This window comes from Lepidochelys kempii, chromosome 2 (assembly GCF_965140265.1).
Source record: "Lepidochelys kempii isolate rLepKem1 chromosome 2, rLepKem1.hap2, whole genome shotgun sequence".
Lineage (NCBI taxonomy): Eukaryota > Metazoa > Chordata > Testudines > Cheloniidae > Lepidochelys > Lepidochelys kempii.
Window position 1 is genome coordinate 68,562,138 of NC_133257.1, and position 17,106 is coordinate 68,579,243.

The 17,106-nt window shown below is 41.9% G+C and overlaps 1 protein-coding gene across 3 annotated transcripts in view; it reads right to left on the reverse strand.

Annotated features, from left to right (window-relative positions):
- The window catches only part of LYN (LYN proto-oncogene, Src family tyrosine kinase), a 98,011-nt gene extending 82,483 nt beyond the window's left edge, over positions 1–15,528 (reverse strand). For 2 of the 3 annotated variants that reach the window (XM_073331137.1, XM_073331134.1), the window contains exon 1: positions 15,273–15,527. The gene's annotated coding sequence lies outside the window, so the exon portion shown is untranslated. Of the gene's footprint in view, positions 1–15,272 lie in introns of all 3 variants that reach the window. The other variant, XM_073331136.1, reaches the window with a different exon arrangement.
- Positions 15,529–17,106: the final 1,578 nt, after the last annotated feature.

A 17,106-nucleotide genomic window follows, 5' to 3' on the forward strand; every position in this document is an offset into this window, starting at 1 on the left:
GGCCAGGCCACTCCCAGTCTGCTAAGCTGCAGGGGCTGCTCCAGCCTAGTACAGTCCCTTCCATTTGGACCTTAAGGGCATAATCTCCATGATTCTCCAGGTCCTGCAGATGGTATGGTTTGAGAATTTCCACATCAGATAAATGTGCTAGATATATTAGTTTTATTGTCATCTTTTCCCATTCAATTTTATACCACTGGAAGACTTATGCTTGAATATTTTCTTTACCAAGATCAATTGGTAAACAATTGGAGTCAAAAGCAGCAGTAATACAGATCTGTGGATTTACAAATTTCACCATTATAAATTAATGATACACATATCTATAGGAATGGCGCTTGTTGCTCCTTAGTATTTATTTTGTTGGAAGGCCATAATGCAGTCACATACGACAGTATATGGAGGGGAAAAGACTATATTTCTACATTATCTTCTGCAGAACCATATTGTTCCAGCATTTGTCTAATACAAAAGTCTTTAACATATGAAGCATGGTCAAAAGTCTATTGATCAAACAGGTCTACATGGGTGTGCCTGTACCAAACAATGAATAAGACGTAAAAAGCAATAAAAGTACACAATGAAAACCCCACACACCAGAACATATGAACAATAGGGTTGCTGTGCCAATATGTACATTTGCTGAAGGCCCTGAATTGCTTTCCACTACAATAAAGAATTGTTTGCTTTCCACAAACAATAAAGAAGATGGAAAACACATTTTCAAGATATAATCAGTCCCCTTTATACGTATATCAAGTCTGAATTGTAAATAAACTGATGTGAATAATGTAAACAAAAATTACAGAAAATGCCAAGCTCGGAGTGCAAATGTACCATGCACACTAATTCCTAGTATGTACTGTAGCATGGTTCAGCTCAATATTTCACATGTCTATATTGTAACTGGTGTTCTTCAGAAGAACTAAAAAATCCAATTGTTATTGTCACTGAGACAATAGGCTCAATCAAAAGAACGTATAAAAGAAAAATAGAACTTTAAGATGTAACTGAGCAAAGTAGGTGAGAGTTTTTTAGTATATCACCCACAGCTTAGACAGGAAGAGCAGTGTTGACCTTACATTATGTCCAGTGATGAGCTGCCAAAATCTCAAGAACCGGTTCCTTCACTCGCTCCGGGTCTTCAGCGGCACTGAGGGACCCGCCGCCAAAGTGCCACCGAAGACCCGGAGCGAGTAAAGGACCCGCTGCCGAAGTGCCGCCGAAGACCCGGAGCGCCACCGGGTTAGTAAAAAGGGATTCTCAAGGGGAGCCTCCCCAAACGGGAGCTCAGGCGGGCTGGACAGGATGGTCCTGCGGGCCAGAGTTTGCCCAACCCTTTAACAACCGGTTCTAAACCGGCTTCTAAATTTAACAATTGGTTCGCGCAAACCGGTGCGAACTGGCTCCAGGTCACCACTGATTATGTGCACCAAAGGCCTCAGGGGCAGGAGAACACGTTGCTTAGACTGGGAGTTATCATTGTACCTGGAACAGTGTACGATGAGGTACTCAGTGCTGTACAAAGGAATACATTATAGTTACCCCAGGTGCTTGCAGTCTAAATAAGACAGACAATACAGTCCTAACATATAGGATACATAGGTTGAAGGTCTTCATTTCATAGAATCATAGAATCATAGAATATCAGGGTTGGAAGGGACCCCAGAAGGTCATCTAGTCCAACCCCCTGCTCAAAGCAGGACCAATTCCCAGTTAAATCATCCCAGCCAGGGCTTTGTCAAGCCTGACCTTAAAAACCTCTAAGGAAGGAGATTCTACCACCTCCCTAGGTAACGCATTCCAGTGTTTCACCACCCTCTTAGTGAAAAAGTTTTTCCTAATATCCAATCTAAACCTCCCCCACTGCAACTTGAGACCATTACTCCTCGTTCTGTCATCTGCTACCATTGAGAACAGTCTAGAGCCATCCTCTTTGGAACCCCCTTTCAGGTAGTTGAAAGCAGCTATCAAATCCCCCCTCATTCTTCTCTTCTGCAGGCTAAACAATCCCAGCTCCCTCAGCCTCTCCTCATAAGTCATGTGTTCCAGTCCCCTAATCATTTTTGTTGCCCTTCGCTGGACTCTCTCCAATTTATCCACATCCTTCTTGAAGTGTGGGGCCCAAAACTGGACACAGTACTCCAGATGAGGCCTCACCAATGTCGAATAGAGGGGAACGATCACGTCCCTCGATCTGCTCACTATGCCCCTACTTATACATCCCAAAATGCCATTGGCCTTCTTGGCAACAAGGGCACACTGCTGACTCATATCCAGCTTCTCGTCCACTGTCACCCCTAGGTCCTTCTCTGCAGAACTGCTGCCTAGCCATTCGGTCCCTAGTCTGTAGCTGTGCATTGGGTTCTTCCGTCCTAAGTGCAGGACCCTGCACTTATCCTTATTGAACCTCATCAGATTCCTTTTGGCCCAATCTTCCAATTGGTCTAGGTCCTTCTGTATCCTATCCCTCCCCTCCAGCGTATCTACCACTCCTCCCAGTTTAGTATCATCCGCAAATTTGCTGAGAGTGCAATCCACACCATCCTCCAGATCATTTATGAAGATATTGAATAAAACCGGCCCCAGGACCGACCCTTGGGGCACTCCACTTGATACCGGCTGCCAACTAGACATGGAGCCATTGATCACTACCCGTTGAGCCCGACAATTTAGCCAGCTTTCTACCCACCTTATAGTGCATTCATCCAGCCCATACTTCCTTAACTTGCTGACAAGAATACTATGGGAGACCGTGTCAAAAGCTTTGCTAAAGTCAAGAAACAATACATCCACTGCTTTCCCTTCATCCACAGAACCAGTAATCTCATCATAAAAGGCGATTAGATTAGTCAGGCATGACCTTCCCTTGGTGAATCCATGCTGGCTGTTCCTGATCACTTTCCTCTCATGCAAGTGCTTCAGGATTGATTCTTTGAGGACCTGCTCCATGATTTTTCCAGGGACTGAGGTGAGGCTGACTGGCCTGTAGTTCCCAGGATCTTTCTTCTTCCCTTTTTTAAAGATTGGCACTACATTAGCCTTTTTCCAGTCATCCGGGACTTCCCCGGTTCGCCACGAGTTTTCAAAGATAATGGCCAGTGGCTCTGCAATCACAGCCGCCAATTCCTTCAGCACTCTCGGATGCAACTCGTCCGGCCCCATGGACTTGTGCACGTCCAGCTTTTCTAAATAGTCCCTAACCGCCTCTATCTCCACAGAGGGCTGGCCATCTCTTCCGCATTTTGTGATGCCCAGCGCAGCAGTCTGGGAGCTGACCTTGTTAGTGAAAACAGAGGCAAAAAAAGCATTGAGTACATTAGCTTTTTCCACATCCTCTGTCACTAGGTTGCCTCTCTCATTCAGTAAGGGGCCCACACATTCCTTGGCTTTCTTCTTGTTGCCAACATACCTGAAGAAACCCTTCTTGTTACTCTTGACATCTCTGGCTAGCTGCAGCTCCAGGTGCGATTTGGCCCTCCTGATAACATTCCTACATGCCCGAGCAATATTTTTATACTCTTCCCTGGTCATATGTCCAACCTTCCACTTCTTGTAAGCCTCTTTTTTATGTTTAAGATCCGCTAGGATTTCACCATTAAGCCAAGCTGGTCGCCTGCCATATTTACTATTTTTTCGACTCATCGGGATGGTTTGTCCCTGTAACCTCAACAGGGATTCCTTGAAATACAGCCAGCTCTCCTGGACTCCTTTCCCCTTCAAGTTAGTCCCCCAGGGGATCCTGGCCATCCGTTCCCTGAGGGAGTCGAAGTCTGCTTTCCTGAAGTCCAGGGTCCGTATCCTGCTGCTTACCTTTGTTCCCTGCGTCAGGATCCTGAACTCAACCAACTCATGGTCACTGCCTCCCAGATTCCCATCCACTTTTGCTTCCCCCACTAATTCTACCCGGTTTGTGAGCAGCAGGTCAAGAAAAGCACCCCCCCTAGTTGGCTCCTCTAGCACTTGCGCCAGGAAATTGTCCCCTACGCTTTCCAAAAACTTCCTGGATTGTCTATGCACCGCTGTATTGCTCTCCCAGCAGATATCAGGAAAATTAAAGTCACCCATGAGAATCAGGGCATGCGATCTAGTAGCTTCCGTGAGCTGCCGGAAGAAAGCCTCATCCACCTCATCCCCCTGGTCCGGTGGTCTATAGCAGACTCCCACCACTACATCACTCTTGTTGCACACACTTCTAAACTTAATCCAGAGACACTCAGGTTTTTCTGCAGTTTCGTACCGGAGCTCTGAGCAGTCATACTGCTCCCTTACATACAGTGCTACTCCCCCACCTTTTCTGCCCTGCCTGTCCTTCCTGAACAGTTTATAACCATCCATGACAGTACTCCAGTCATATGAGTTATCCCACCAAGTCTCTGTTATTCCGATCACGTCATAGTTCCTTGACATCACCAGGACCTCCAGTTCTCCCTGCTTGTTTCCAAGGCTTTGTGCATTTGTATATAAGCACTTGAGATAACCTGTTGATCGCCCCTCATTGCCAGTATGAGGCAGGAGCCCTCCCCTCACAGACATTCCTGCCTGTGCTTCCTCTCGGTATCCCGCTTTCCCACTTACCTCAGGGCTTTGGTCTCCTTCCCCCGGTGAACCTAGTTTAAAGCCCTCCTCACTAGGTTAGCCAGCCTGCTGGCAAAGATGCTCTTCCCTCTCTTCGTAAGATGGAGCCCGTCTCTGCCCAGCACTCCTCCTTCATGGAACACCATCCCATGGTCAAAAAAACCAAAGCCTTCTCTCCGACACCATCTGCGTAGCCATTCGTTGACTTCCACGATTCGACGCTCCCTACCTAGGCCTTTTCCTTCCACGGGGAGGATGGACGAGAACACCACTTGCGCCTCCAACTCCTTTATTCTTCTTCCTAGAGCCACATAGTCCGCAGTGATCCGCTCAAGGTCATTCTTGGCAGTATCATTGGTACTTCAAATAGTGCTGTTCTCCTCCTCCTCCCCCGAACATTGAATTTGGCTGTACTCTCATAACAACATCTCTCCCCACCAAGTGCTTCTGTCAAAATGTCATCTCTATCCTCCAGGGTAGAGGATATTTCCCACTGTAATGTATCTAGCATCCTGAGCCCTATGAGTAGTTCTTTAGGCCTGGACATTAAATAGAGGTTAAATAGAGGTTCATTACGAATATCAGACCAAGCAGCTCTCATATCTATCATACAAACACCACACAAAACTGATTCTTCCTCTATATTTATGCCAGGATAGTAATCTTAAGGAAAGGTGCTGAGGATTGTTGAGACAGACTCCCCACAGGAAATTGCAGCTTTAGACATCAAATTTAACGGAAGCATATTTGAATGAGGCTAAAAAGATCACTGCATTTCCCATCCTTCTCTGAAGAACAATTTAACTAAGAGTGTTCAATGCCGTCATTGGAATTTTGTTGATAGAAATTAAAACATTTTTGAAATAGTTAATAGGTTACTACATGGTGTATGGGTACTGACAGTTGTATCAGTGGGGTAGATCTAAAAACTTGTATGTTGTTAAAAATAATTTATATAGTTCACTGGGCCGTGGCCTGCTTCTGATCTTATCTTGTCTGGAAGGTGTTTGCCAGCTCTATTCATAAATACATAACTATGTTTTGGAGAAGGGTAGAAATTCTCGTGTGGGGAAAAACCTTGCAGTCACTGATGGCGTCAGGAGCATGATCAGCACACACACACAAAAACCACACCCCCCCCCCCCCATCCGTACTATTTCACAAAAGGGCAGCTAGTTACTCAAAAGCCTAAAGGGCCAGTAGCAATTTCATACAGAGTGTTTTTTGGTTTCTTTTTAAGGTTGTGCTTAAATACATTTATACGACTTGATTCCTTGGCCTCAAGTGGAAGTCTAGCCCATTCCACATGAATCCTGTGAGATCTGCAGGATTTGTGGGGCCAGACCTTCCTTTCTCCTGACTGAAGAACACAGGAAAAAGCCCCATGAAGGAATTCTTGGGGAGCTTCCTTCCCACTCCATGTGGCTATCATCATCTAAAGGCACGACCTGGCCTGGGGTTATGGGTAGCTGAAAGTCCTCAAACAGAGGTGAAGAATAGATCTCTCTAGCATAATGTTTCAAACAAGTGCTCAGTACTTTTTCATGGAATCTACACTATGAGCACAAGTCATCAGCAGGAATTCTACAAAACACACCCTATGGATTTTCTTTTTATTCTACTTTATAGCAACACCATCTCACACGAAGTTGGGGCTCATTGATACCATCAAGGCACGGTCTCATGTTGGGGGCAGCGTAGAGCCATGCTACCTCAGGAGGGTCTGCTGCAAGAAATCCTGTCTCACCCTTGCATTAGGTGGAGTTTACACCCCCTCCTCCTTCCTACCATCACCCTTTGCCTGCCCACCAGCTGCACTGGCCCAGCTTCATAGGAACTCACATAGGGAAAAAAAAAAAAAAAGAGGGAGCAGACCCTGAGTTTCCCTGAGCAAAGGGGCTACAATTATGTCTGGCCCTTACACAGGCCACATAAAGAGGGGAAAGGTGCTTGCTGTCTTCCACATAGTACCTCACCAGAGGTGGGTATCTTGTTATACCAATAAAAACAAAAACCAGCAGGATCTTATTAAAGGGAAAAAGGCAAAATACCACATTTATTGTGAATACAGAAAGAATCATAGTAAACAGTTAGTTATAGCTATAACATTCCATTCAATCTCATATTTATTCACACATTCATTCACACACACACACAGGTTCTGCAAGGTTGTAATCATAGTTACCAGCCTTAGAGTTGCTCATGCCAAGCCACTGACCAGGTGGCCTGGACATGAGGAGGGAGCAGGACCTTGTCAGATGCTCATCTGATGCTCCTGGAAGTTGGTTTACAGAATCAGACCCCAAAGTTCTCACTTTCTAGAGTCCATTTTTATAGGAATTTCTTCCTATGCCAGTCTATGGGAATTGCTTCATCATGCTGTTGCTGAATCAGTCAGCACATAGCACATTCCTGACGGCTCCATGCTGCTAGATGTTATCTTGTTCTTTGGTTCTCCCATCCTTGAGGCTGTTGGGTGGATTCCAATCTGCCCTCCGGGGGTCCTCTGGTTATTTCCACTTGATGCCTTCTTCAGCCGATGGACACTGGATTCTTCGGCTGGCACCTCCCTGATCATTCAGTTATTATCCACACCAAGCATCCATCCACATACATCCTCTATCTCTATTTTAATCACAATTGTTAACAAAGCAAGATGACTACAACAAAAAGGCGGGGAGTCTCTGGGTGCTGTTTTTGTTGTTACAGAGTATTGTTTTGAGTCTCTCTCTGTGTGAGTAGTTGTTATTACAAAGAATTGCTTTGAGAACAGACTCTGTCTTAGAATGTACTAACACAATTAGCAGCTTGCAAGTTTAACACATAGAGGGAGAGAAACAGTACCAAAAACCAAGAGACCTCTTAATTAGTAATACCCTGGAATTTAAACTATGGGGAAACAAACTCATTTGTGATTTTAATACAGAACTTCTTTAATATGATCCAACATAATCCCCCTTTTGACACTAAGATTTATAATTGTCAGTGTCACTTTCTATGTAGCCTATTCAAAAGAAGGTACTGTGAGGCAATTGGAGTTTGTGATTCCAATTCATGCCACATACATGATCCTACTGATGTATCTTTACTACAAGGTTCTGGGGCAACAGGCAAGGTGAGGCACACCCACTTTTGAGGAGTCCATTCGGTACAACCTCTAGTGTCCAATAGCTTCCCTCCCTCACCAGCCCGAGGTCCTGGCTCGAGGTCCAGGGTAGCCAGAAGGATCCCATGTGTAATATGGGGAGTGGGCTAACCTTCAATACCTTTGCCTCCAAGGACTGTTGTTGTGCAATTTTGACAACAATTTCTCCCATTAACAAGTCTGGTTTTACAATACTGGAAACGTATTGCATCCATTCATATTGATAAGTGTCAAACAATGATCTCTTTCTTTGTTTTAACAAATGCATCAAACCTTTAATATTTCCCAATATGACCAACATTTAGTGTTCCAAAGTAGCTAGGGCAAGTATCTGCATTTCAGTGCATCCCATAGCTATGGCTGTGTAGTTTCTTATTTCTAATTTTTTTTTTATGCATAAGCCATGTGGTAGTATTAAGCCATTGCCAAAGATTCCATCGGGCTTTTAGGTTACCCAGACCAATTTGGACCAAGTCTACATTGGCATGTACTTGTTTCTGTATCAGGCTGTCCTGTAGCTGGGACAGAGAGCTTAATTTATTTTTAATGACCTGCAGGTCTTTAGTATTTTTTTTTTAAAAACACACAACTGTGCTAGCAACAAGACAAAACATAGAACTCAAAACACAATTTCTATTGTGACAGTAGATTCATGGTATTGGGTTGCTCTTCAGCTGGCATCAGCTTTTCCTGATTTTCTGAAAGACAAAAAGAACATGTTTCTACCCCTTTTGGGGTGGCAGATTATTGCTTAAAATATTTCTTTTACAAATACCCTTGCTGATTGCAGGCAAAACAGGAATTGCTCCCACATTTTCCTGTTTTTGTTCTATAGGCAGGCCAGGTTTCAATGGCTTTTATCTTTTAAGGGTTATGGGGAAATTATCCCACTGTTTAGTCATTAAATCCCTGAGGTGGGGTACCTCAGTTTTCCTTCTTATACAGCAGACCAAGTTTATAATGTTTTTCCTGCTGTGATAAGCTTTAAGTTTATTTACAGGTAATAGCTGAGAAGCATCATTACCATATGACCTTAAACGGTTTTTCCAAAAATCATACACACTATACGTTGTTACAGGGGTACTTATAATTAAATTTATTAAAATTAGCTTGTTATCCCATGCCTTTTATTTCGACAATTTGTTTGCTGACCAGGTATGTCCTTTATCTGCAGCTCCTTTGTGCTGCTAGTTCTTTCCTTCCTTTATCATTTAGATAATTTGCATTTTCACAGACACTTCCTGCTTTTGGATTTAAAGCCATCAGCAGCTCAGAGACTGTATCTTAAAAGGGGGACAATCAACTTTCACCAGAGTTTTGATTACTTTTAACTTCTGCTTCCAAAACACACAGCAATCTGAAAAAGAAAACCCAACCTATTATGGCTCCCTTTGGAGCCCTAATAGCATTTTAATTAAGTAGCATGGTATGTTTGCATTTCTTTTGCCCCTTCTACAATATACCCTGCACATGTTCTGGGGCAAATGCACATTCCTTCCATAGTTTAACTTTTATAACATTATCCATATCAATTTTTACATAAGGTGTAACTATTTCTTTTTTTGCTTAGAGTTTTCATGTACCTTTATCAAAGTGACAGTCTGATTACTCAGAGCCATTTTAAGACTCAGTGTTTCTAACATTGCTTCTTTTTGTTTTGTGCACCTCACCCCTACTCTTGCTTCAGAGGGGCACTGTCTTTTTTATTTTTTTTTTTTACTACAACTCTCATCTGCTATTTTGTTACAAAAAACAAACAAAAAAACAAACAAACAAAAAGAATCCAGAATTTTTTTTTCTATTCTCTTGATTTTGACTGCCTTGCTGCAGTCACAACTTTAAAACATTTTAAATTTTGTAAAGCATTGAGTTACCTTTTAATGGTTAAATGCCAAATCCCAAAGCCAAACAACACTAATTACCTGTGCCTAGCAAAAAGATCTGTCAGTTTTGCAACTTTGAATTAAAGAGTCAAATGGATTTTTAGTGGCATTATTTAAAACAAAAACAAAACCAATTGGTCCTTAGAACTTTACATATTTACACACACACAGATAGATACATACACATTTTCTTTTCCTTAACATCCCTTCCACACTGCTCTGTTTTTTACATCTTACATTCCCTTTATATATTTGAGGCAGTTAAGTTCCAATAGAACCCTCTTATGTTCTTTTAGCAAATTTACTAAATTGTCCAGTCAAATGATTTTAATCAGATAGTTTATTTTTGCCTGGCTAATTTACAGGTATTTCTTTGGAAAAGGGCCCATTTTTCCTTCAGAATGGTTGCAAAGAAACCAAGAATGCTCTGACACTTTTCCTTTTTAACATTTTCACGAAGTTTAACTGCTTAATTCCCTCCAGCCTCTGCAGAGTTAACTTTTTTTTTTTTTACTCTCTTCTCTCTTTGTAATTATGCCTAGGGGTGCCGTACATAGGACCTTCTCCCCCTTTACCTGCGTCCCTCCAGCCTCTGCAGAGTTAACTTTTTCACTCTTTTTGTATTCCTGGAGTGCCTCTTTCACTATTTGCAGCGGACTTTGGGTATTTGTAGCCAGCATCTTCCAATTGTCTACTCCCTTTTCTGTTTGTGCCTTTTCCTCTTTACATGAAGACAAGCGGAGGTAAGAATCCTTACATGCCTTCCACAACAACCAAATTGCTGCTCTCTTTTGGCAGCTCTAGAAGGTTTGTATATGAGGATATACTGAGCCAATCTACCCTCCAGGTCCGAAATTGTGCAGGCATCAGCTATGGCTTGTTTAGTCCAAGGACTGTGCCCAAATTTTTGAAGGATTTGTTTAAAAGGTGTAATTTCTTTAACAAAAGGTGAGGTTGGAGTTCCTTCTCACTCCATTCCTCCCTCTGGTACTGGCTTACCCTGTTTTCTTTTAAACATCTTAACATGGATATTTCAATCTCTTTGTCACTCCTGGTATTACTTAGCAAGTGACACAGCCTAGATTCTGAAATCATAGCTTAATCTATGCGCTTTTCCCCTGCTACCTTCCTGGAGGCCAGCAGGTCTGGTTAACCTAACAGAAATGCCTAGCTCAATAGAGCTGGCGGTGTGCACACCAATATTTACAATAACTGAGGGTTTTTACCAATATTCCCCCTTTCGCAATTCTCCACCAAAATGTTATACCAATAAAAACAAAAACCAGCAGGATCTTATTAAAGGGAAAAAGGCAAAATACCACATTTATTGTGAATACAGAAAGAATCATAGTAAACAGTTAGTTATAGCTATAACATTCCATTCAATCTCATATTTATTCACACATTCATTCATTCATTCATACACACACAGGTTCTGCAAGGTTGTTATCATAGTTACCAGCCTTAGAGTTGCTCATGCCAAGCCACTGGCCAGGTGGCCTGGACGTGAGGAGGGAGCAGGGCTTTGTCAGATGCTCATCTGATGCTCCTGGAAGTTGGTTTACAGAATCAGACCCCAAAGTTCTCACTTTCTAGAGTCCATTTTTATAGGAATTTCTTCCTATGCCAGTCTATGGGAATTGCTTCATCATGCTGTTGCTGAATCAGTCAGCACATAGCACATTCCTGACGGCTCCATGCTGCTAGATGTTATCTTGTTCTTTGGTTCTCCCATCCTTGAGGCTGTTGGGTGGATTCCAATCTGCCCTCCGGGGGTCCTCTGGTTATTTCCACTTGACGCCTTCTTCAGCCGATGGACACTGGATTCTTCGGCTGACACCTCCCTGATCATTCAGTTATTATCCACACCAAGCATCCATCCACATACATCCTCTATCTCTATTTTAATCACAATTGTTAACAAAGCAAGATGACTACAACAAAAAGGCGGGGAGTCTCTGGGTGCTGTTTTTGTTGTTACAGAGTATTGTTTTGAGTCTCTCTCTGTGTGAGTAGTTGTTATTACAAAGAATTGCTTTGAGAACAGACTCTGTCTTAGAATGTACTAACACAATTAGCAGCTTGCAAGTTTCACACATAGAGGGAGAGAAACAGTACCAAAAACCAAGAGACCTCTTAATTAGTAATACCCTGGAATTTAAACTATGGGGAAACAAACTCATTTGTGATTTTAATACAGAACTTCTTTAATATGATCCAACAATCTGGCCTGAAGTGAGTACCGTCTCAGCCTAAAAATCAAAACACTTAAATACTCAAAATGAAGTACGGAAACACACACTTCTTTTCTACCAGAAAAATGGAATTACTTCTGGGATTAGCTGTTTAACTCCCCACAACCCTAGTGCAGCATTGCCATGTGAAAAGACATGAAGAGTACATTATCTAATAAAACTAAGGGTAACTTTACGTAGGATGCTACTACCCAAGTTGCACTTTAGCCAGGACACCAAGTGCAATGCCTCTTGTCTTGAGAATTGTGCTATGTAATCTTTAATGGCCACAGGTGGCCAGGAGGACCTTAGTTTTGTGTCATTCAAGAGATGGGACCTTCAGCATCCTCTAATTCAATCTTGGGTCATCAATTAAGTTCTGATTCAGGGACAAATCTCTCAACTGAAATATCCATATCACTTTCTGAAGGACCTGGGTAGGCTATGAAGTTTCCCTTACAAAAACTGATCAAGCATGCTGCTGTTAAGCTTATGAGAGCTGATAGAGTCACAGAACACAGTGCCTCATTTCTAGAGAGAGAGAGAGAGAGACAGTGGGGAGGCAATAAATTAATAAATGCACAAAGATTTGTAGATGTGTAGAAAATCCATCCAATAGTTTAGACAAGGTGAAGCAGACCTGAAAACAGGAATGCTAATAGAGTATAAAATGCCTAGTATTAGCAGGTGATGTATCATTGTAGTCAAAAGCGCTATCAACAGAAACAGTCATTGAATGATTTTACTGACCAAAATATTGTTTAAAAGGCCTTTCTGCAATTCTTTGGGCACCTTTACAACAAAAAGTCTGCTTACCTAGAGGAATACACAGGAAAAGCAGAACCACTTCACATCTACCAAATTACAGTAGTTGCTAAAATGCTTGTTATACATCATCATTGCAGTAAGACATTATCTCAACAGTTTCTTGATGAAAGAAATCTTTATCCTATTAAATCAAGAAAACTTTCTAACTATTATGTAACTTACAAAGCTGGCACTGGATACAAGATATTAATCTTGAAATAGGTCAACAGAATGTGAAACCTATTGGCTGCAGAATCCATGAATTTTAATTGTCTCCTGTGATTCTGTACACTCATGTTAGATAGCATTATCAAGGAAAAGAACGAGGAGTACTTGTGGCACCTTAGAGACTAACAAATTTATCTGAGCATAAGCTTTTGTGGGCTAAAACCAACTCATCAGTGAGACTTTCATCCTGTTTCTACTTTTACTGAAAAAATTATTTGGCTCTTCCAATCTATTGTTGTAATGTTGTCACTATTTATTATAAAGACGTGAAGTCCTCACTTTATTAAAAACTTATAAAACCATCACATCTGCTCTGCATCCAGTACTAGAACAGGAAAGATTCACATTAAAGCAATTTGATTAACCCTTCTTGAAAACTAGGCTCCCCAACACAATTTAATCTTTATTTTGTTAAAACAGTTCTATATAGCAGATTTTTTTATAATCATTTGGCAAGTGTTCCACAATTTATCTACCACCAGATATTATATTACAACCATTTGCAGCCAGTGTTCAGGCATTCCAGGGGTCGTGCAGGAATCATACTGTACAAGGGTAAAAAGTTCCCCCTCAATTTGTGGTGGGTGCGTGGGTGGGATGGTGGATTTGCAGGGAGTGTGGGAGAGAAGAGTGTTTGTTTAGTTTTTTTTTTTCAGCCAAAAACTAAAGTGCTCTTCCATTGTGAAAAATGAAAGTAAATATGGCAACTTCTACTTCAACTTTTTTGTTCCCTGTGTGTATTCAGAGTTATATCTGCTTACTTTAATGACAAACTAATTTTGACTACTGAGCTGAATTTTATTCTTGCTTGAGAAAAAACAGGGACTGTCAACTAAATTCTAACGGCAGAATATTGAGGATGTTTGACTGAGAAGGAACCAACTGGACTTTCAGATTCTAGACAGAATTTGCAGGTATGGCAGTTTAAAAAAAAAAACCAACCTTTTACACTTTAGAAACTGAGCAGACTTGGACTGGAAACCAGTGAGAGACACTACACATGGAACATCACAATACCATTTTCATTTTTTTTCAAAGCAGGAGCACACTTTAATATCTAGCTAAGAGGAAGCAGTTTTAATTTGAAGATGCTCCAGAAATTACTATACACTCGTAGGTTTAAAATCCAGAGTTTAAACACAGAATATCCAGAGGCCATATTTTCTCTCTTAGTTAAATCAAGTCTATTGTCTTAGCTTGTGACAGTGACTAAGAAAAAATGCATTGTGTAATGCTACATTCTTTCTGGCATTCCTGCTTTTTTGTTTGTTTTTAATTAGGAATAATCAAGATTGGCTGAATAATCAATATAGCCTTGAAGATCATAACAAACCATCAAATGTAATCCCTTTCTAAAGTCTTCTCAAATAAATTGCTGTATTTCCTTAAGAGCTGAACCATACAGGAAAGCTTAGACTGCAGCTACACACCTTCCCTTGGGCTAAAGGAAAAGCTAACCAGGCTGAAAAGAACTCTCGCTTCCTTTTAACTAATGTACTATAAATTGTATCTGAGGTTCAAAGAACTGTTCACTGAAGGGGCAGAAACACAAGCTGCCCATTAGTGTCACACTTCCTCTTTTGAACTGGCTATATCCTTAACACAAGGTTCATTTAATATTTCTTCAAAAAGAAAAGGAGTACTTGTGGCACCTTAGAGACTAACAAATTTATTTGAGCATAACCTTTAGTGAGTTTGCAGATACAGACTAACACCGCTGCTACTCTGAAACCTTAATATTTCTTGTTCACTTCAGTTAATTAGAGAGATCAGGTTCCATGACCGGACAAATCAATCACCCTTTAGCTAATTCACTAATAATTCTAGAATGCACTCAACCAGCCCCTTCTTTCTCCTGCCTGAAAATTTTGGCTTTTCTCTTTTCATTTTTAGGGGCAAGGGAGACCAGAGGAAGATGTCAACATGTATTTATAGACTAGCTTTCCCTAAAATGATTAGTATACCAGTAGGGGAGGTTAAATCTCAAAAATTCCAATGTAATTAAAGACAGCATGTTATAGGAGAGCTAACAACGTAACTAAAACCCAGCCTCCCGCGACAAGCTATTTATGCAACAGACAAATGTCTATTATAGAGTGTCTATTCCCGCTGACCCGCAAGGTAAATCCAGGTGGGAAAAAACTGTTACCAAAGCAACAGGGACAGCTGCCAAAAAGGTCCCAAGAATCACCAGAGAGAAGCACTGGTTCCCTCCGACAAACTCTAGGAATGTCGGAAGCCCACGATTTGTATGAATTAAAGAGGAAGTCTTATTAAGCCGTACCCTGCCAGCGCAGGGCTGTTCCCTACATTTCCCACTGCTCTGAAAGGATCACAGAAATTACCGCTGGACACAGTAGCCACTTCCAAATTAGGAGACAAAAGAAAGACACTTACTTCCCTGAGCGTGAAACTTTGGAAGCAGCAAGTAAACTCCACAGTTACTTCAGCCACAGAGTTGGGGTAGGAGCCAGGGTGTAGTTCAGAATTAAATTAGCGGATTATCCTCGGGAAGAGGAAAAGCTACCCGTTGATTTTTTTGAAGACCACAGGATTTTGCAGCTGGGACAGAAAGAGAGACTCCAGAGCAGCCAAGCCTGTAGTCTGCCTGAGGCCACCCCTGTGCACTGCAGAAAAGGAACTTCGGTTGGTTTCAGTGGGTTGGCTGAGAGTTTTCAGTTTACTTCCTGGTATTAGGAGATTTGCATAAATAATCAGTAAAGGATATGGGTGGGGGGGGGAGAGGAGGGAGAATTTTTAATAAAAATAAAAAGTATTGTTCAGCTTTTGATTAATAAATCAAAACAATGGGGGAGGGTTTCATAGGAGGGGCTGAAGTAGAGACACAAACAAGATCCCCAGAGAGATTTCCACCAGCAGATGAGATAGATGAGAATGGGATTTCAGGAGGAGGAAGATCATTACTGTTGGCTGGTTTCATTTTAACTAGAGCAGCCCTCAACCCTCCCTTCCTCTGGCTAATGGGAGGAGGAGGGCGTACTCTGCTCTTAGAGACCGTCACAACCATCTATTTTCCTCCCTCCCTCTTTCTACTATTCAATGAGGGGAGGCGGCACACACCTGGGGGGAGGGGGCAGTAAGGAAAGTCCAAGCAGTTTCTCCTATTCCCTTTCTCACCTGGTGGATAATAAACTATTTTAGCTCCCCCGGAGCACATAAGGAGTCTGGGAGAGTTTAGAAGGAATGCAAGTTAAATATTTTACTAAGTGTAATGACTGTCCCTTCTGAGCCAGGGAAACTTGTGAGGTATGACTGAGCAGAGCGTTACTGTTAACGCTATTAAACAAGAATATTGCAGTAATAGCTAGAGACTAACCAGGACCACATTGTTCTAGGTGCTGTACAAACATATAGTAAATGGCAATCCCTGCTCCAACGTCTTATGAATCTGAAGGGGAAAATGTAAGCGGTGGCTATGGCGGGTAATAGGATGGAAACATTTCTGTTTTGACCATGATTCTGCTTGTTATGTCCAATACTGGTCAGAGACCTAATCTGTTTTCTTCATCGGCATGAGGAGAAACTCCTGCTCTCATAATAGACTCTTATTTATTAATAAGAAATTAAAAATATATTGAAAGATCTGAGAGGGAGGTCACATGTCGCAGTAAGGTAGAGGACTCTGATGATGGGCACTAGAAATCCACCATCAACCCTGCCAAACATTTAAACATGGCAATTTCTAAAATGTACAGGAAACAGGCTTGGAAAGGAACCCAAAGGTACAATTACCAGTTTTTAATTAGGATTCACTAGAAGACTGCTCTGATGTGGAATCAGCCCCTAGAGACCATCAAGCCCCAAGCAGGGAGGTCTGGACAAGAAATCCAGAAGCTGCAACTCAAACTCTAAAAGTGGAGAAAGGCATAAGTCTACTTACTGAGCAAACAACTTCTGAGCACAAAAGATTAAATAATATTAAAAGTGGTCTGAAATTCTGACTTTGAATTCTCAAGCAGAGCACTAAATTGGGGTATTGACTACAGCAGGCCCAAATCTTGGGAGTAGCCGAGCAGTATTAGGTGCAGGACACAAGGTGAAGCAAAGGTACCTTTATGCCTTCTTTGCAGTTCTCCAATTTTAAAGCTAGCTAAGAGCCTGTTCATCCCTCAACTCTAGATAAAGTAGCCTCCAGGGGTACATCTATACTGCAATAAAAGACCTGCAGCACAGGGATGGCTGGCCTGGGTCAGCTGACTCAGGCTCACCA